Genomic DNA, 22,741 nt, shown 5'->3' on the forward strand with positions numbered 1-22,741 from the left:
TTTATATTTAGTCAAGTTATGCAGAATGAGAAACTTAGTTTCGCATTCACAGTCCACTGTAGAAAGAACCTGAATATTTAAAAAAAAAACAACCCACAAAGGTGGAGAAACCATGTGGAACTAAACTAAAATACAGATGAATGAATGTATAAGATATGGAAGACAAATTACCATTTGATATGGAGAAAAAACATTAAGTGTTTCATGTATGAAGACTGAGAGGGATTGTCACTATCCCAGAATCATGAGAGTGCTGGCACAGTATTGGATCTTCTCTAGTAGAGGTAGGAAATCCATCAAGTTTCAGGAATGACACACAACAGAAAAAAATTGAATTTTACACATATTTAAGAAAGTAAAAAAGGATCATCCTACAACTGTGACTCTGTCAGACTGGTCTGAGCTATGTTTTACAACAGGAAAGAATGGAGGCACAGAGGTAGAGAGAAAATGTGATAAAACGCAACCTGGGTTTGACAGAGACAGATTGTGCCAGACTAACCTGATACCTTTCATTGAGGAGATAATTGCTTTTCTAGACAAGGGAAATAGGTCTAATCTAGATCTAATCTACTTGGAAGCCAGGAAAACATTTGATGCTTAATAGGAAATTATTAGTTAAACTAGAGAAGATGATGATTAGGATAAGAACTGAGAGGTGGATAAATAAGAAGGTGAAGGATCAGTGACAACAGAGTGGCACAGAGGAGCTACAGTGAAATGCATGATCAGTCCTGAGGTTGATACTAGTATTTTCAGCTCTGATCTTGGCTTAAAAATGCGCAAATGCTGATGAAATTTGCTAATGGTATGAGTCTGAGAAGCTTCATGAGTCCTAAAGAAGAAATAGTCTCAAGTACAAGAAGGTTAGAAATAACATGCATTTCCAGAGGAATTTCAGAAAGACATCCAGAGATCTAAACAATTATCTGCACTGAACTTACAAGGATTTTGGTGTTGGACCGACACAAATGAGTACATTTCACGTCTGTCACCCCCACTAACGTTGATAAAATTACACATATAGACAACTAACTACACAGTAGCAGAAGTGTGTGTTCGATGGCAGATAATAGCATAAAATAGCTCATTAAAGACATTAGCAATTGCACTTCAGTCCAATTCAGTTTAATTAGGTGTTTTCTGCTTTTTGTACTGTTGTTTTTACTGTGTGACATTTTCTGCCTTGCTTTGGGCTTTTTGTACTGTAAGAAATAGCTTCCCTTTCCCTTTTTTATATATATTTGAATTGGTAATTAAATAATTGCACCCTTTTTCAACCAGGAGGGCAGGCCAACAGCTGCCTCAAAAGCAGAAAACAGTAAGTGACCTGCAAGAAATGTAACATGATACTAATAAAAAAATACAATGGCTACTCTTCCTCTTGGAATCTGATTTTATCACCGTTCATTTAGCAGTATGCAAAGCCTCCTGCCAGGAGGGAAGAAGGAGGCTGCTCTTTGTTTGAAACAGGAACTTAATTCCACTTGAAGAAACTTCACAGTTCCAGGAGCCAGCTAAGTAGTTTCAACTGACCAGATATTTATGCAGCCTCTTTACTTTTATCCCAAATATAATTTTAAAATAGTTTCTATTTCATTTTATGTACACGAGATCAGTTTAAATAATTGATCTGCTTGCATCTGACCACTTTGTGTATTTTCTCATCGGTAGCAATAGTATTCTGTATACACTTCTGCTGACTGAGTAATGATTTTGCAGCAACAATACTGTTGTTATAAAATCATAATCCGTAATAAGTCATCTTGGGAAATAATGTTATGATTCACAACTAATTTAAATAAAATCAAGTTCACTATTGAACTGCATATCACGTACACATAAATATTTTATGTAAATAGGCATTACATTTATTTTGATGTATCTTATAATTCAGAACCCCTACAAATGACAATATTGTCCTTTCAATCCCAAATTGTTTTAAAATTTCGTATCTCTAGCTTCCAAAGATTTTTAATATTTCTAATCCCTTAAGAATACTTTTCGTTAACAGTGAACTGTTTGGCTATAAGCATATGAATGAAACTACTGGTGAGTTTAAAATCAAAGGTGAGTTTAAGTGTATTACTACTGAACCACATGCTACTCTGACAAGTGACATTTAGAACTAATCAACAGAGTTCACAAATTTGATTTGGTATCGCATAATGTGTATAAGCAACTATAGCTCAGATAACTTACCTTATATATATTGGTTTAATATAGTGCAGCATCCATAGGAAATTACATTTGTCAGTCACAGTTCACGCAGCTTTTTCAAATGAAGGACTACTTGCTGAATGCTTTTGTGATGCTTAAACAGTATCTAGATAGATGTAGATAAAAATGTAGATGTAGATGTAGATGTAGATACAGATATGGATGACATAGATATAACCAAGGATATCACAGACTCTTTGCTGTAGATAGAACAATGATAACATGCCAGGTAATTTATGGATTGAATTGTTTGTTCAGTATAGTGATCTAGTTCTCATTACAAATAAATTCCAAATATTTAAGAATATTTCTTAAAAAAAAAAATAAAAGGCATTAAGCTGGCAAACAAGCCATTGTGTAAATCAGTTTTTGTCAATTCTATGATAATTTTTTTATATATACATCTCTCTTTTTCGACTAGACAATACTGTTCTGCAGCAAAATGGCCATTATCAATTAATACAATATAAAGCATATTTCTTTCACATAAAAGATAAGACACATGCTTAGAGATTCCTTGAAGCTCTGATGTAACTAACTGAGCCTCATAAACAGGTCACTCATTTATATAAACTGTAGTAGTGAGTTCCAAAGCACCCTAGTAAAGCTAGATGCCCAGTTAATTTTAATGAGTATTAGGCTTCCAGCTCCCTTAGGCAGCTTTCAAAATGTCAGCCTATAATTACAAACAGCTTGGACCAAAGCCCATTGAATTTAATGGAAAGTCTCCCATTGATTTCAATGAGCTTTTGGAGCATTGAATTTACTCTTTGCACAAATATTTCTAAAGGGTTAGGATAGTAAATACCACGTACTTTAGAAACACTACATTGCAAAGAATATCTTCACTTTTCAGTATATTGGGCTATTTACAAAGTATAAAAAAAAAAAAAAAAAAAACCAAAAAAAAACTATGGGAAGCCATATAATTGCACAAATATTATAAAATTTGGTGGGAAAGATAACACTAAAAAATAAATTAAAGCAAAGCAATTCCACTACAGAGCTGGTCAGGACTATTTTACAGAATTGTTTCATCTGAAAAAAGCAAATGAACCAAACCAGAACCTTTTGCAAGGAATGGCTGACTTTGAGGAATTTAACTGTTGGTAAGGAATGTTTTTTAAAGTTTTGAAATTGTCAGGATAGTCCATGTCAACATTTTCTAAGTAATAAATATTGGCTTTGGTTTCTTCTACTTGGAACTTTAGTCTAATTATAGAAACACCGGTAATTCAAAAGGTTTTTTTGAAATTATTGAAAGAAAACATTTTTTCTGACCTGAAAGAAAGACTTTTTTGTGTTTTTAGTTGACCAGACTGTGTAAAGTTTCAACTTTGCACAGTGGAGGAAAAGTTTCCCTGCATAACACTCTTCAAAAGTTTAGTTGTATCTATCTATTACTAAGCTATATTTTAAAAGCTATATTTTAACATGGTCTACCTTTTCATCCCTAGATATTCAGGTATCATTTTGCTACAGACACACTAAAAGCCTTAGGCATGAATTGTTGGCAAAGTCACAGACAATACAAACAAAGGTGATTATACTGTGGAGCTCCTCGTGAGACAGCAACCCAAGCAGGTGGCTCAGCCCCAGGAACACAAAATGAGAGCATGACACCTGGTTTATCACCGTGCTATAATAAAATGCTGGTAGCCAAATGCAGAGTCCCAAACAGGGAGTTCAAATGCAGGAGCAGAGAGGGTTTCACATACTTTTGAAAAAGAGAAAGGAGCAAAAAAGCAGGAGATGGAGTGAAAATACCATAAGCAATAGTTAAATACAATTAATATAGAAGTACACTGTAGAAGATGAGTCATAAATCTCATACAGTCACTGTGAAAAAGCACTCAGCTGAAAATTAGCTGATATTAGGAAACAGTACAGTGCAGTGGAAGGGAGCTGAGGAGAGGCAGTCTTCTGGCTCTCTTCCTTTGAAAATGGTAATTCTGAGACTAGATGATCAATCAAAAAGAATGTAACGCAGACAAATGTTAATGTCTCTTCTAAAGCTCAGCCTTCTAATTAGCTCTGCCTTATAATTAGCTTATGCAGACATGCACACACACATGCACACAGATGAAACTGCATCAAAACAAAATTATTATGATGAGGCAAGTTTAACTGTCAAACCTGGGAGATTTCACCAGTGACTGTCTTTTAGCATAGCCGTAAGAGACCCTGAAGCTATACTTCTACCCTACACAAAATGAAATGCAGATCTGTTAAGAAACTGAAACTCTGGGCTCAAATCACATTGGGAAGAGAGGATAGAAGTTAGATATATAAAAATTTAAAAAAAAAAGAAAAAATGCAGAGGTGCATTAAACAAGATTTAAAGTTGCTCTTAAGGTGTCACTGAATCCCAGCGTGATCTTGACTGCTCAGAATGAGTGACACTAAGTGAAGCCTAAATATCAGTGTACTTATAACCCAAAGGACAAGAAGACACTGTATCTTGCCATAGCCGTTTTTTCATAAATGATGAAACTGTTTGAAAAAGATCAGGTGAGGTATTTCCTTCAACCTGTGTCTAACATGGTATCCCTTTTTTGTTTGTTTTATAAATAAAGCATCTTAAGTGGAATACCCAATAAACGTCCTAAATTCTGTGAAATCTGAGATCAAAAGCTAGTGAAAATATACTCCAAGATTTTGATAGTCCTCTTCAGGTTTTGGCTTGTTCCCATTCTTGAGAAACAGAACCAAAAGTAAGGAAATTATGTTTTTTAGCTTTTTTATTGTTCAAACTAATTTTAATTTGATTCACAGGACAAATAATGTTCCTTTAAGAAACTGAAGAAATCATCTTTTTGAAAAAGCTGTTGCAAACTGAAGAGGTGTTTTTAAGGAGCGATGGATGCATAAGAAACTCCGTCTCTCAAAGCAAACCAAACAAAGCCAAAACTTCCTTCATACAAGGAAGGCATAAAGCAAACTAAAAAAGAAGGGCTGCAATCCACATCATTGATAATTTTTAACAGTTCAGAGCAGTGATCATCATTTCTGCTAGGCAGTCAAAAAATGATAAGGATGTTTTTTGTTTGGGACTTCTTGAACTTACCTCAGTACAAACAATGCATATTAACAAGGAATTCAAAGCTAATGTTGAGCTAAAGGATGATTTGATGGAGGATAGCAGTTGGAAGATTTCACGGTCACTCAGTAATACACAATCTCATCGCAATCTTGGCACTCCCATAAGGAACAGCATTAGCTTTTTAATCTGGATCAGGCTTGTGCTTTTGAAGTGAAGCTCCTTAATCCCCGCCACATACGGCACTTTGCTGGTGTCGTGGAGCAGTCTAGGAGTGCAGGAATGGATAAAGCTGAACCAAAAGCTTCACCCCAGGAACATGCACAAGTTCAAACAGCAAGTGGGTGTTCAGTCCTTGTGACCAGGAGCGAGCCAACTCAAACCCCATCAAAACACAGGCAACTGGATGACTGGTTCTCAGCACCAGATATTTCGGTCTCCAGACTAACTCCTATTATGTCACTCCACTGGCTAATGTAGGCATAGCCCTAGAAATCCATCAGTAAAACTGTTAACCTGACTGGCAAAGAATATATATGTGTTATTGCATTGTTCTGTGTAAACTTCAGTGAAATACCTTTCTCTCTTGGACAGACATGCTGGAGTTGGTTTTCATTTTAAGGTTTTCACGATGTGTTCATAATGGCTTCGCAGCAAGAACAATAAAATAGCAAGAAATAATACCCTAATCTTACATTGTTGCATTTTACTGTTCACTTGAAACAAATCAATAGCGGATTAACTGAACATTTAGGCAAGTCAAATACAAATTCATTGAATTTTCAGTATTTCTCTTATTTGATCATCTAAGTATTGGTCCTGGTTTCTGTCTTTACCAGCTGTAAAACAAGAAAGTTGCTTTGTCCACACTTTGTGTGTGTGTGTGTGTATGTGTATGAGTGAGAAAGAGCGAGATGAGTTTTCCAAGTGATTATTTTCAGTTCTTTAGGCAAAGACAAGGGAAATGCCAAACTTGTTCTCAGATTTATTTTGTAGTATTTTCACTTCTACTATTCAGTCAAGATTATTCTCCCAAAATACAGCAGAATTCTACCAAATAAAAAGCAGATAGGAAAACAAATATAAAATCACCATGATGGATTCCAAAAGTTTCCATCTATTCACAATAAATCACAAGTAGACAAATGATGACAGTTTATTAGAGACTACTTTTTTCCAGACAGAAAGTTGTGTGTTCTCATAATGACATCTTTGGAATAGACTGTCAATTTTGACATATTTTTGTTAAGAAAATCAAAACAGTATAAAATCAGATGTTCCAAACATCATAAAATGGTATTGTTCTATTTCTACTGAAAACCTGTTCCAAAATTTATTGCAGCTATTAATAATAAGTAAAATATGCAAATCAGTGATAAAATTTTCATTTACATAAAAATGTAACATCTGGTTACTTAAAAGGTTTTTTTCCCCGAATAATTCATTCGTAGAAATTGTTTTATTTTTATGCCAGGTCAGAATGAAACTATATGTAACGGTATTTTCTACAATGCAGAAATGCCAGTTTCCTTCAGGCACATATTTTAATTGCTATCCATTTAAGAATGCATTGTTTTGAAATATTTACATGAGAAATTTCTTCTGTGCCACATTATTATTTAAGGTTTATCTATCAGCATATTAGTTCTAGATGCAAACTAGCAGTTGACCATCATGACTTATAATAAATTCATTTGTTCTAAATTTTTCCTGTTTGTTTTGGTCATGGGCCAGAGAGTTAGCTAGTGTATAGTATCTTTTTGCACTGATTTTCATGGCACTGTATTCCTTTCTACCCACTGAGGACCTACTCTGCCCGGTTTAACGATTAATATTTCATGTTTTCATGAAATGGAAGTCATTACACCAGGTATCTTATCCTTCAAGAAAAAGACACAGGCTGTAGACTAACAGTTTTCGCTTCTGCAGTCACTGAAAAAATCACAATGCAATCAACAGATTCAATATCACATATTTGCTGGCTCTTGATATAGCTATGTAAAATCCAGTGGTATCACAATGTCCCACATATTATTTTTAATCTACCAATCTTATGAAATGTTAGTTGTATTGATATTGTCACTGAAATCAACTTATTCAGTTTATCCAGCTTTTTCTTTCCCCTCTGTCCTGGGTTCAGCTGGGATAGAGTTAATTTTCACAGGAACCTGGGAAGGGGCACAGCCAGGACAGCTGACCTGAACTAGCCAAGGAGCTATTCCATACCATGTGACATCACGCTTAGTATATAAATGGGGAGCGGGCTGGGGGGGGCCTTGGGGCTTTTGGTGGGGGAAGTAGTGGAGCATTGGGTTCCAGATGGGGAGCAGTTGCACTGTGCATCACTCATTTTGTATATTCTTTTATTAGTACTGTTGTTGTTGTTGTAACTTCTCTTCTTGTGTTGTCCCAGTAAATTGTCCTTATCTCAACCCACGAGGTTCCGTGGTTTTTTTTTTCTTTTCTCCTTTCTGATTCTCCTCCCCATCCCATCAGAGAGGGGGTGAGAGGAGTGAGCGAGTGGCTGGTGGTCCTTTGTTACCGGCTGGGCTGAAATCACAACACCTTCTCTTTTATAGAGAGCCATGTATTCATTTGGTCCTGATCTTGCTCCTTATTTTCCATGTCCTTCTCAAATGTGATTTTGTTTTGACTGTTCTTTGCTGAATTTTACTGATTTTTTTTATGCCTAACCTAGCCTTGATTTGTGTAAACACATCCAGAATGGCTTCAGAATTGCATCATGAATATTTTAAGTAGCCTTTTCTCTTCTCAGTTCCCTATCATAAGTTTAAGCACTGGTTCCACTTTGTATCGTGTGGCTGTCCCTCACTATGAAGGCTCCATTTACTCCTGAAGTTTCTCTCTAATACAAAAACTTTAAATCCCTACTCCCTCACAAGGATTTGATTTTCTTTTGATATTAGGAACATGAAGAAAACACCATGGCAGTTCAACTTTCTCACCTCCTATCAAAAGGTTTATTATGTTGCTTCCCTGACCTGGTCTTTCTTCTGTTATTAGTAACTGTGTGTATATAATCACTACTATCTTCTCAAGTACTCTGCAGGGATTATCTAGGTGCTGTAAGAGCTCTATCTTTTGCTCCTAACAGACACATCACTATGTGCACAAGCCTCTATGCAGTCCTCACTGATACCTTAAACTCAGTTATTCATATACCTGGTAGTCACCCCTCTGGGCTGCCCTTTTCTATCATCACAGTCCTTAAGATCTTGACATCTCTATCAGATATTATTGCTTGTGATAGTTGTTGTATATTATATATCAAGAATCCAGCACCCTGTATGTATTGCAGGATGTGTACAGGGGGTTCGTAAAAGCTAGCTGTAAACTTGTTGAGCACTATTATATTTAAGAAGTGCAGCTGGAGCTCTTGATATGCATTTCAATACTTTGCTAGAGTTGACTTTGTTTTTGCTCTTAAATTTTTATTTTTTTTTGCTTTTAGTCTACCTCCAGTATGAACTAATTTCCTTACTCAAATGTCAGTGGTGGTAGTTTTTTAGAATTCCTATTATTTTGGTCTTCTTCTCCAATCACGCTGATTGTTTCTGGAAAATCTATTCCCAGTGTAATATAAAATACTAAAACCATGCCTGAAGATTTTACATAAGAGGTGAATCTGCTTTTTCATTGTATTTGAAGGTAACATGGTTTAATTGATTAATTATTACAATACCTGCCCCCTCATTTTCTAGATAATGTGCTGCCTCTAAACTTTAGGGGGTGACTTTATCTTTTTAGACTTTAAGGGATGTTTTTTTCCTTCTGAAGCAAATTCTACATGCAGAGATTAATGTCCTTGGGTGAATTATGAGACATTACTATTCCTTATTCCTAAAATTCATAACCTATTCACAAGATACCTAGACCATATGTATTACCTTGTCTTACTAATGTCAAACCAACTAGAGTTTACTATTTTTTCTGTCTTATGAGCCTCCTCAATTTACTAGGCATTTGTCTCAGTAATTCAGTGTCTTTATTTAGCTGTCTATTAGTGTATATGAAAGGCTTTATTCTTCTTTAACGATTCAGAAAAGAGGATATAGTCATGTGCAACTTAGAGGGGGAAAAGACCACAATGTATCTAGCTGTTTACTTTTAGTGTTTAGGGTCACAGAGGAAAAATATTCTTAATATAAGTCAAATTAAATATCGGTAACAAGGGAAAGAAAAATCTTTATTCCTCGCTGCCATTTTACTGATGGAAACTTTATCTCTACTCATTAAGTTACAACAGGGAATTTAGACAGCCCAGTGGAATATAAAACAAAACTAGTGCGGTAGTATGACAACTGAATATATCACCAAAACACCACCGTTTCATGACTGAACAAATTACTGAACTACTCTTTAAATGCAACATTTTATTTAGAACTGTTTTTTACCTGAGTTTTCTATATTAAATACACCTTACATCATTTGTTTGATGATAACTATATCCTTACAGTGTTGTCATTATTTTTGAGAATACTGCCTTCTATAAATGTTTTTAGTACTAAATAACACTAATTTTCCACAAACTTGTGAGAAACCCCTTGCTTCAGTAACTAAGTTCCCAGTCCAAAATAACTGAAGAGCAATGACAATCAAGCTCCAAGGCATGACATCTGTTAACAACCTGGATTCTGCACCACTGAGCTTCAAAGAGAGATAAAGGAGAGAAGTCATTCTAATAACAATGTATGGTGACTATGATGGCAACAGATATAAACCACATTTCAATGCTCTGTGCAAACTTAGTTTAATAGTCCTACTAAATCAGCCATTTGATACAGTGAGAATAACGAAATTTCACCATGTAGTTTACAATTCTTCATATATCATATGATCTAAATGCTAGTGAGGATTTACAGTTCCCATTTCGCAAAAGAAAATCTGGGAAAACTGACCATTTTGTCCAGTCCACATTCAGAATGAAAAGGTGATAACACGGGAATGGGAGAAGACACCATGGATCTCATTGCGCTCCCACCTTCCAGTCATATTTCTTAAGGGGGTGACCTACACTGATGTCATAATTCATAGATTTAGTTTAAATAAATCCAAATGACCTGGGATACATACAAATCTGGAGCAGTGAGGAGAAAGGGGAAGTTAGGCATGACATTGATTTTTCATCAGAGGAATCTGCTATATTGCTTGTTAAAATGGAGTTCTGCCTCAAAGCTTGCATAAATGCATTTGCTGAGCACATACCATTTAATAAAGTCAACTAATCTGGCCATGGCAATTTAAGAAATTCTACTTCTAGTAACACAGTCAGTCCTTCGCACAGAGTTTACTGCCATGAGAACAGAGCAAAGAAACTGAAGGTGTTCCTGTGCTCAGCTGCTTTGCAGATACTTCTCGCTTGTCATCTCAAAGGGGCAGGGAAGGCAGGTTTGTAATTAAGATACAAGCTTTTGCACTGAAGGTCTTTTGAGATTGTATGGAGATGTGTGAGACACATGTTCCAGTCTGGTAATTCTTTTGAGCCTGACTGGTGTTTGGCAGTGGCAAAACTTGACATGGCAACTGCCTGACCTTTGGGTCAGCTTAAGATTCACAGAGTCTGTCTATCAAAACCTTTAGGTTCAGCAATGCAACATTTGAGTGTCCTACACTTGACTGGAGCCAAAACATCAGGTCTTTATACAAGGTACTGAGGAATGAAGGGAGCTATATTCAGTTCAGCAGAGAGGAAGAGAAGAGGCAGTTTTCACTCCATAGGCTGCTGGAGAGCCCAGTATGTGTGAAAGCCAGATTCCTCACTCTGCTTTAGGCAGATGTGGAGGATTAGACTGTGAAACCCCCAAGACAATTAGCTAAGTAGCATGGTATCATCTGAGACCACTTGTGCACATGACCCAAAAGAGAAACGTAGATGCATTGGAAATTTTAAGGATGCTACCCTAACTGCCAGTGTTGTGCATCACGTTCTGAAAATTTACATTGTGAGAGCAGAAGCCTTTACAAAACTTGTCTTTAGCCTTTATCATTCAGTGGCATCACTGATCAAAACAATAAAGCACCACTTTTAGTTGATGGACTATATTAATATTAGTGCTAAACTTATTATTACTCTCAGCTCAATCTCAATTGCACTTCCCTTGTCATTTCAAAGTCTGCAGTGTGTCAGGACCAAGATTTTCATCCACAATTTGATTTTACCAGTATTCACATGCCTAGGATGAAGTATGCTGTAGAAGCTCACCTGGAAAATTGTTCTAGATCAAATTATTTTAGAGTCTGATGTCCCCCTCTGTAACAAACTAAGATAATCCCTTGAAAAAAGCACTCTCCTGTAACTTAAGTGAAGAGAGGGACAGAATAATACTATGAAAATATGTCAGGAAGAGATACGTGCAGTAAAACCTAAAATGCATTGGAAATCTGACTATATTCAACTTCTGTACCGGGAGGTATTAGGAGTAGGATTTCCAGAACAGTGTAAGCAAGTTAGCATTTCAAATTAATTGAGAGCTGTAGCTCATTGATGTTCTTTTGAAAATCTCAACCATATAAATTAGGCATTATTAAAACCTGAGATACATTCATATACTGTATTTATTGCATTTTCTTCATACTGTCAAAAAGAATTTATGGATAAAAATTATGAAAAGCTTTAAAAACTGGATAAAATTGAGTGCACTTTCTCAGTTTAAGAAATCAACTACTCAAAATGTCAAACCAAAGTACAAAACAGTTTGAAAATGAACAGAAACAGTGACAGCTCTTGATCATCTGTCAAAGATTCATTCGGGTTGTGCAAGGATCATGCACATGCTTTGGATGCAGAAATAATGGAGTGAGCTATGGATATCACAAGTGTAGAGCTAGTCAGAATTTCATAAGTCACGTGCTGCTCTACATAGACATATTTAAACTGTTTTTGATGTCAGCTGAATCCAGAAGTTGTCACTTTTCCAAAGTCTTTGCCCCTGATAACTCCAGGTTCCTGGAATTTCTCTCCAGTTCCTCTACACCTGGACTTTGCGTGCACTATATTTGCATAAGTTCTAGAGTAGGATTAGGTCCTACATGGAAGATTCTTGTGAGTCCTTCTGATTCCAAGCTCCTTCTGTGAAAAGTCACCTGGAAATTTCTGACAGCACTCTTCTTGCATCTTGTAGTAACCTTATTATCTGATATATCCATTATCAGATTCATCCCAATTTCCCATTATCTTCAATAAGTAGCAACCTGTATGCAAGCACGTTTTTTCTAGAAAAGTACTTAAATTTGAATTTCAATTAAAATATTTTTATATAAAAATTTACAATTCAGAATATTTAGTTTAACTTCCTTTTGCAGGATCACACTTCTTTTCCAACATCTGGAAGGTAATGCTAGGTATTTGATGGGGGCCATCATGTCTTTTTAGACCCCTTAACTGGGTTTAGACCCTTAGCTGGGGAGCAAAAATAATGAAATAGCATACTATTTTCTGAACAGAGACGCAAACAGTTAGCAAACAGTCTAACATGCATTTTGTGGTCAAAGGGGCCAAGTGATAAGAAATTCTTGTGAGAGTGAATTAAGAGTTAACAATGAAGTTTCTTCTCATACTGTCACTGAAAATAAATCTGGTATCATCTGTAAATCAAATTCCTGTAGATAAACAGGGTTTCAGAGACAGTAGGATAAGCCCCAGGAATTTGAACAACCCAAATATGTATAACAGAAAGTTAATAAATAATGTAAGCTTCAATATCTCCACTGTTGATTGCAGCTATATGTCAGGCCCAGTGTTAAAGAGAGGAAAAAACTCTCAGAATACCCCCTGACCTGGAGCTTCCAGCTGATGATTGTTCCTGACAGGCTGGAAGTCCAGGGTCAGCCTATACGCATTACAGTATGGTAAATCCTGAGCATGTTGATTTAAAAGAGCTATCTGATTTGGCACTCTCTTAGAGATAATTTAAGATAAAAGGCCAGCTCTGCTCTCAATTATATAACTGTAAATCAGATGAGTCTCACAGCCCTGAGGTAGTCTTACAACATGAGCCAGCTAATGTCAAAATCCTTGGATTTATTTTTTGATTTATCTGAGGAGCTTTTTTAAGGACTAGAATAAATCAGTTTTTACAATAATGTAGCAGATATTCTGTGAAATGTAGTTAATTTCCATTTCCCTCATTAAGAAATTAGTGGTTAGAAGAATGCCTGTTGACATAACAATGTTCCAGTTCAGTACGAAAACATGACATCAGTTTTATTTTCAGTTTGACTTTGATGGGAATGATCCCATGAATGAAGTGTGTGTGTAAGAGTCTTCCTGGGCTTCAATTTTTGCCAAAACTTATTAAAAGCACCTGGAACTTTTTCGCTGAAGTAAAACAGATTTTGAATCAAGAACCACTTATGGCAACAAGCATTGTATCCACCAAGCGAAAGGTACAGTTAGCATGTACTAAAATCACTTAAAAGTCAAATCTTCAAGACGCTTGGCCACCTGCATTTTGAACTGGATATTAGGAAAAAGTTCTTCGCTGAGAGGGTCGTCAAGCACTGGAACAAGTTTTCCAGAGAACTGGTCGTGGCCCCAAGGCTGTCAGTGGTCAAGAAGTGTTTAAATAATGCTCTTAGACATATGGTTTAACTTTTAGGTTGCCCTGTGTGGAATCAGGAGTTAGACTCAGTGTTCCTCATGGGTCCCTTCCAACTCAGAACGTTATATGATTTTATGAATTGATTTCCAAAATAGTTAACGTAATAGTAAGTTTTGCAAAGCTTAAGTCAGCTTCTTTGTAGATCATATATGGTTTGGGGTTTTTTTAATTATTATTTTTTTAAAGATTAAACTCTTATTTCTGGTATTGTTTGTTGGTTGACAAATCAGATATCTAAAATCTTTTCCAGGTTAATGCTCAGCTCTTTTGAAGGTTGATATTCCATAGCAATGTGTCTGGTGCTTCAGAGTACAGGAAGACAGGTAGAAAATTAGAGTAGTCTTGTAGCACAGAGTCAGCATACTCTAATAGAAACTAATATTTCAGTTGCTAAGATTAATGCAGCCATTCTTTTATACTTTGTTTTCGATACTGATAAAGTGCCTTAGGCCTGGAACATCTGACAATGAAGGGAAAGAAGATACAGAATAACTGCTTAACCAGATGGAATACGATTTCATCATTTCTTCCTCACAGGAAAAGTCAGAGGCAACATAAAACCCTGTCACTGGACAAACTGAACACTGTATTTTAGTGTTCACAGCATAGTACTTACTGCTATAAACAACAGCATAGTGGCCACTTTTTTTATTTTGTTTATTTCTATTTCAGTATCAGAGAGAAACCAGACCAGTTTTTGAGATGAATTTACTGAACAGAGGAAAAATTTCAGGCATACCAATCTTTGAAGTTCTCTGTCCTGGAACATAGTTGCAGTGTTTATTTTGTGAATGAATTATTTTGTTATCTAAGGTCCAATAGCCTCTTATCTACTGGGTCAAATATCATTGGTATTTATTGTAGAATCCTTCCTCCCTGAAGAAGGACATGACTGTTCTCACAAATGTGCTATTGTGTGGCACCTGCTGAACTGCTGCAGAGACTAGAGGTACTGCCCTGTTTCCATCTGCTTTCCCACAAACACTGATTTTTGCAAAATGGATTGCAGACTCCAGAATACATAGCGTACAGGGAATTTTCAGATGTCTGTAAATGCACTCTATTCATTTTGTCAGAGCCAGTAAACCAATTAAAATAGCCTTGAAATAAAAATCATACAAGAACAGATGGGCACCATTCATATTGTTTTCCTACTTAGGAAGAAGTGTGGGAAAGCACTTAGCAAGCAATGAAAACTACTATGTTAAAAAGCATTTGAATAATGGTTATGAAATAGGTTTTCATATTTGCATGAGCTGAAATTCACACACTTGACAATTTACATTCAAAATACAAGCCATTTCCAGGATGTATATGGCTCATGGAGAATAAACACAAACACACAGTAATCTGCAACTGGTATGATTTACAGTGGCAGTTTCTCGTAGAAAATATCATCTGTCCACTGGGACTTTTGCCATTTTATTGCTCAGACTACTCTCATATCATATAACTTCTGCAAAAAGAAATAAGATTTTCTCCTGGGGACAAATATGCTAAGAAGTTCACTTACTTAATTTTATTGTCAGTGTATGCGTACATTTTGTCAATAGGAAACTGTACGTCCTTTTTTTTTTTTTTTAAGATGGTGTTAAACTAGGTAGCATGTGTCATCTGCTGACAACTTCTGCCTTTTCCTTCAGACTGATTATTTATACTTAAACCATTTCTTACCTAAATGAACATTTTTCCTAGAAATCTTTGTGTCCTGTTTTTTGCATGCTAGCAATAGCATCCTAGAATTTTTCGTGCTGCATATAAATAACAACAAAAATAATGGAAACTGCATTTATTATTTGAAAGAGTGGTGAATTTCAATATCCAGGCTGCATTTAATGGAGAATTATTGAACTTACAAGATTTGTGGAGTTCTTTTAATGTATGATTGAGTAAAGATGGTTTGATACTACAGGCACTTGTGATTCCCATTTCATAACCACAGAATACTGAAAGCTAGAAAATATTGATGTAATCCATCTGCTTGAATATACTGAAATAATTACAATGCATAGATTTCTTACTTACTTTCCTTTTGGTTGTTACATATTTTACAGAACCATGTACCTAATAGTAGTTCTAAGTCATTTTTATCCTTGGACAGTTGCAACGCTGGATTGTATTACAAATATTTTTACTATCTATGAATCCTAAAACCCTGCCTTCCTTTCACTTCCATTCACTTCTATTCCATCCGTGGCTTTATAGTGTAATGTTGCAATGATAAGTCTGCAGATTAACCCTCATGTCTGTGAAGGACATTATTGACCTCAATGGTTCCACTTGCATAGGAACCTACCTACTGGGACATCATTACAGAACTAGTACCATAAACTGCCTGAATAGATGTCACTAACTAATTATTAACTAGTCATTAATGAGCTAATGACATTAATAGATGTGATTAACTAGTTCCATTAGCAGCCTGAATGATTCCACGAGTCACATTTTACTATGAATTTCTGGTGCAATAATGATAATCTATGGGGCCTATAAATTATAACTATTTTATAGGTATCCATTAAAAAATTATAGCATTAATCAAAGCAGTGGTCATTATCAGAGTCATAAAAATGACCCAAGATCATCACTGGTAAGGAACTCTACTCCTTGCCCAGAAACATTGCACCTATACCTAACAAAATTCACTAGTGAATAGAAAGAAATAAAACCAGTAGTGTTGTCAGAAATATTAATGAGGAGAATGCATGTCAATAACATAGAACTGCAGTGTTTCAGAGCCTGGACAAACATTAGCTAATAAAGGCATGGGGTGAAATTAATTTGCAAATCTGGACCAAAGTTTGTCCTCAGTTACAATAAACTCCAGAATAAAACTGGAAAACATTCTCACTATTTCTTTAAAGATTTGGTAAAATTAAACAGTACCTGGTGACAAGAGTTACTAAAGGATTAGGGATGCTTGTGATTTCTGTTCTTTGCTTGTTACGTCGGTGAACTGGCACCTTTTTAAAGCTTTATATATGGTGCATTGCTGACTGTAAGAAAGGCGAAAGACACTTGGTAATGAAATAGGAAGTGTTTAAAAGAGCAAATCCCTTGTAGGCAGAAACTGCAGTGCAGTTTGAATGACAAAAAGTGTAACCAGAAATCAAAACATTCCTTAATTGTTTATTTATGGTACAAATGTTAATTGCCTTATGCCTTACATGGACTGTACAATAGGACAGGTTAATTGGGCTGAGAAATGGCTAGCTCTGAAGGTGCAAGCTCAGAATAATTAAAACTCCTGCATCATGATAACAGAACTCTCCTGTCGTTTGGACTCCAAGGATATTGTTTTGCATTTTCTTTTCTTTCCAGGTTAAATAGTATGTGATTTTTACCATAAATGAAGAAATCCAAGGACAGAGCTTTGGTTGACTACCGATACCATGTGAGACAGATTTTCATGTGGATTTGAATGCATTGTGGGAAATGAAAGGACTACATCAGTCTGAATGACTTACAGTGATGCTTTCAAAGCCTTATTTGCATCTGCCAGTACTAAACCAGACAGCAGGAGCCTTAGTACTGCCAGGAAGTAAAGTGGCCTCTAATTGCTTATATGTTGATTGCAAGCTTTTCAGAAACAAATCCATCACATAAAATATCTCCTAGGTCACTGAGCAGTGCAATGGTCACATGCCTACTTTTAAGCAGCGCAGCCAAAAAGAAAGATGAGGGCTTACAGAGGTGGCTAGGAAAGAAAAAAAATAATTTTAAAAGTGGAATCTAATTCTCACTGATCCTTATTCACACCAAGCTGGCTTTACAGTGCACCAGCAGCATAAAAAAGGATGAAGTAGGTGTAAATTACAGTTATAACTAGAGTATGGCAATACAGTAGTGTCAAAGCAGCATAAAAGACCTTTATTGCAGGCAAGGATTTGATGACTGCTGTTCTTGTATTTGTACCTGAGCAACCCTGAAACTATCTGCAGCAAAACAGAGCTCAGGGAGGCTAACACCGGCCACTTACCAAGCAGCACTTTGCTAGTGCTATTTATAATAACTCACCTCCTGCTTGCTCTAGCAAGTTTGTTCAAAGCCAATAGAAGCTGCATTGCATAAACTCTAATCAAATTTTTTCCCCAAAGTAGGATTGTCCTCACTGTGCATAAGGATCAGGTAAGTGACTAAAAGCATTTGAGCTGGAGAGGTATGAAGAAGAAACTTTTCCACAAGACAGATCATTCTATTCTGGTTGAACATAAATCAAAAGATATCTTCATTCTGGAAAGGAATGAGAGAGAAGCCAGATTTGTATGTGGCTGAGAAAACTATGTTTTCTCTTGTCACATTAAGACTAAGACAAACACATTGTGTTCGTATGGTTTTGTTCCTTCCTGCTACTGGAGGACACAGTTACATAGCATTTTCTGCTTCATTTTGTTAATTAACTCACTGTTTTCCAGATTTCTTCTCAAAAGGTGAAACATCACCAGGAACCACTGTGTCCAGTTGCTTTTGTACATAGTAATATCCCATACACAAAACTATGAACTACGCATTTGCTGATTTGATGTCTTAACTGTATTCAGAATAATCACTTTCTCAGTTTTATTTTCACATGTGTTACTGGGGTTAGAAATTAAGATAATGTTAATGTATTTTCATTGGCAACAGTTGATCAAACCAGCTTTCTCGTAGGTGTACAGTTCTTTCTGAACCATGTTATTCTCAGTGTAAATCATCTGGTGATCCATCAAAGCTTACCATTATTTTACGCGAATAGTTTCAATAATAGAATCAGAAAAGAGTAACCCACAGGCCTCCCCTCAGCTCCTAACTCAATAATAATGGGGGACAAATTACACATCTTCTTCATCACTTTCTACAGGCCAGCATTTCTCTTCTGCACTGATGTACAGTCTCACTGGATCACCTTCTTCAACTGTGTTTATGGTGTCTTCATTCACTAAGATGGTTTCGGACTTCCCATCCCTTCATCAGCCACATTAGAAATGAACTCTTTGTCATGAATTTTCTTAGTTCTGCAGAGAGGAGTTCTCCTCCCATGAAAATCAAAACATGGGAGAGAGAATGCTGTTTGACTGCATGGTTCCAACATAGTACTGCAATCAGGCAAGTGTTTTACTTTGGGAAACACAAATGATGTCTAGAGTTGGATCCTAAAAATAGACGCAGGTAATACTGGAAGACATAAGTATGCAATATCAACAGCGAAATTCAGGGACCTGTAGGTGGCTCCTCTTCTACTCAAGTTTCAAAATCATTTAGAAGTGAAAGTTTTTTTCCTGCACATACTTGTGGTCACAGGGAGGCTTCAGTAGAAAGGCAGGTATTTTATGTACATTTTCAGTGTAGCATCCAATTCCTTTCTGCTTATACTAGTCAATTAGACAAAGACTCCATTTACTATTCAGCATTGAAGCAGCTACACACTTTTGTCTCTGTGGTTAGGTGTGAGCTACTAATTTTCCACAGAAACCCCAGACACTCTGTTAAAGAAGCACTATAGATGTTGACTTCAAATCATAGTGCACACAGAGGTATTCCAGAAAGACAGTTTTCTGTGCACATAGGTCTAACTCCAGGGGAAAATAACCGCTTCCATATGAAAAGTTTAGCCAAAAGACTCATCGACTCTTGTGAAGGAGATACCATCCAGATAAAAAAAATACCCTGACAGGTTTTTTTACATTATTACTGGTTTTATGTTTTTAATCATTCTGCAGTCAGGTAGAAAACCTCTTTGATTTTTGGTTGCATTTTTTTTCATGCACCTGGATGTCTGTGAGGTACAGGCACTCTGCCACTTCTAATCCATATTTCCTAGCTTAGAGACAGTAACCTAGAGCAGGGAATGTCTCTCTTACCCACTCATAGGTATAAGAAAGGAGGACAAAGAGGTATTTTCAAAGGAAAATCCTCAAGAACAGAATTTAAATGAAGGACAAAGTATTTTGTCACTTTTCAAATAATGGTGAGGACTTCTCCTGTTTAGTTCATACCAGCACCTATTTCTGAAATAAAATGTGAGATGGGTTAGAAATAGTGGATTATATAAACACAAAGTTAGTTACTACACTTCTTTGAAATGCTGAAATTAGAAATGCTAAATCAGAAATGTAACAGATTGTTTCAAATAAATATAAATCCTGGATTTTAAAGTAGTAACTAGACACCACTCTTTTCACATACTGTCACAGAAACAGGCTAATACTGCAGAGGTTAGAGAACTGAATGGCAAGAATTTGATGACAAGAAGGTACTACTCCTTAAGAAGATATGCTCCTTTACTAGGGAAATCCACACTGTGCTTTGGCTTTCTGAAGTAGTTGCTTAAAGGTACGTGTGTGAGATTTCACTGGATTTACTACTTATCTTGTTTTAACGCAGTCAGCTATGGAAATGAATTATACATTTGCACCAAGAAACTTATTATTTAATATTTTGTTCCAGCAAATCTAAGTGAATAATCTGCATGGAAAGACCCCGATTTATGCTGTCACATCACTGTTCCATGGTCTTTCACATAGTGCAGAAGAGAGAAAAAGAGCAGAAATAAATTCTGTGATTTCTCAGTGCTGGTTACATTAATTAACACTTCACTGCGTGAACTACAGTGTAACCCTACACATGCTCCCGTGTCTCATTATTTCCATTATCTAGCATTCATTTAGGCTTCACAACATAGCATACAAAGATTACAATGTTAATTTTTAAATGAAACCCAAAGGCAAGTTTAATTTTAAACAGCATTAATTTTCATGGTGAAAGACTTCAGTGGCTTGTCTTATGCAAGAATGTTGATATTAAATTTGCTATTTAATAAAGACTGATGAACAAATGGAGGGGAGTTTGTCGATGAGGGTTTGTCAGTTTTGCTTCCTTTCCTCACAAGTTAATGACATTTGCTTCATAGACCGTCCCTAATGATGCAAAGGAGATCGGGCATTGCACAAGTTGCTGCTGCTGTCTTAGTTCAGCGGTATTAGGCAATCATACAAGTGTGACACATTAGAAAGAGATGAGCAAGACTTACTGAACTAAAATACAAAGTTGGCAATTTGTTAAATAAAATGAAAGGATGCGTATATGCAATTTTTTTTTTCTTTTTGGGGATGAGTCACACTTCAGGAAAAGTTCCACATTTCAGAGGCAGCACAAAAAAAGCCCTAATGGAACAACATGGAAGAAAAGGACTCCATATCAGCTGAACATGAAAGACCATAAAGTGTGACAATGCCTCTCCTGTTCCAATCACAACAGCCCCTGAAAAATATGTATTTTAAATTAAAATTGCAGAGTCAGGAAAAAAACCTTCGGCTTATTCGGTTTAGGCCTTTGACAAGATCAATGATACAAAGACTATACTGAGGTAAGTTTGCTTTACCTGGGCCAAAAAAAAAAATCAACCATATTTAGGTCTGACATCCAAAAGCAAAAAGAATATGTTTTACTTATTTGCTTTTTACTCTGTATACCTCCAAATCAACCATCAGTGGAGAAAAAAAGGATAACTCTTCCCATGTGAACTTAATCCTAGACAGCTGAAACCTTGTAAGAATTTATTTCATTGACTATATTCAGTTTTGGCCATAACTCCATAAAGAACACTTGTAAGTCTGATGCTTTCAAATACAGACTAAAACCATGTCTCTAATGTCTCTTGGGACAGACTGAAAACTTATTTTGGAGCTTATTTGATCGATGTTCAATGAAGCTAATATTCTGCCTGTGTGCACTATATATATTTTGATTGCCCTTATTTTCCTCTGGGTAGGTAAGATAAGAAGATACCTTAGCAAGCCTTTGAACTGAGACCGTATCACACAATAAATGTTTCAGAAGTAATCGTATTAGTTCAACTATTCTTTCAGGAGAGCCTACTAAACACCACATCTATTGCTAGACTCATAAAAATAGATGGCAAGGTATTGCAAACACTCCAAGTGGCATTGCAAGATCATATTTCAGTCCTTAAAAAATCATTTTCCCACAGACACATGACTGTAGTTTCGCCAATGACAGTGGGAATTCTTCACTGATATCAGTGCCTGGAATGTGGCTCACTGCTAGCATAATATTTGCTTTCACATTGTTTCCAAAAATGGAGGGAATATTGCAGTTTTTCCTATCAGGCTTTACTGTATGCTGGCTGGGTTTTTTTATTTAAATTAACTTGGTTACTCTAACCATATAAACTGCTCCTATAATGCCTATTTTTTATAATTTCTTTAAAGCGACATCACATAAGTTTCTCCCCAGTAAATTCGGAGGACCTGTAAATAAGCTGCAGTATGACAGTTTCCATCTGTAAGAGCCAGTTTATGACCAGGTCATAAAATCAGAATAAACTGAACCTCTCACCTGAAATGATGGAAATGTTGATGCTTGTTTTCCCACCCTTAATTATATTACACACAGTCAACTCAATCCAGTCATTACATGATACACTAACTGTTTTCAGACCCTTCCAGAATGAAGATGTTCAAGTAATTATGAAGAAAATAGGCTAATTTACCTCTGTATAGACTGTTCTCATCCTACTGGAACCCCATACATTTTGTGAATGTGAGATAGCTAGTGCACGTGAGCCTCAGATAGTGGCTATGTGCTAAAGAGAGCAACACTTTAAGCTCTTGGGTGGCAGAGATAATAACCAGACAGGTCTTATGCAAAGTACTACTATGGAGATAAAATGTCACAGGACTGTTGCACAGCTTCTGAATAATAGGACATTAAGGTATGCAGATACCTTGCATAAAGAAAAAAAAAGAAAGATGGATAGATGAAAGGAAGTTTAAAAATAGGAAATCAGTCTTTTTTTCCTTTCTGTATGAAAGGAAAGCTCCCTGATGCTGAGGTTATTCATTACACCAGGACAGAAGCA

General features: G+C 36.1%; 1 long non-coding RNA gene across 1 annotated transcript in view; it reads right to left on the minus strand.

Annotated features, from left to right (window-relative positions):
• Window positions 1-22,467, minus strand: part of LOC115345251 — a 38,562-nt gene extending 16,095 nt beyond the window's left edge. Inside the window, exons 1-2 of the long non-coding RNA XR_003924777.1 lie at window positions 22,373-22,467; window positions 2,203-2,326 (exon numbers count right to left, since the gene is read on the minus strand). This is a non-coding gene — a long non-coding RNA (uncharacterized LOC115345251). The remainder of the gene's footprint in view (window positions 1-2,202; window positions 2,327-22,372) is intronic.
• Window positions 22,468-22,741: the final 274 nt, after the last annotated feature.

This window comes from Aquila chrysaetos, chromosome 1 (genome assembly GCF_900496995.4).
Source record: "Aquila chrysaetos chrysaetos chromosome 1, bAquChr1.4, whole genome shotgun sequence".
Classification (NCBI taxonomy): domain Eukaryota; kingdom Metazoa; phylum Chordata; class Aves; order Accipitriformes; family Accipitridae; genus Aquila; species Aquila chrysaetos.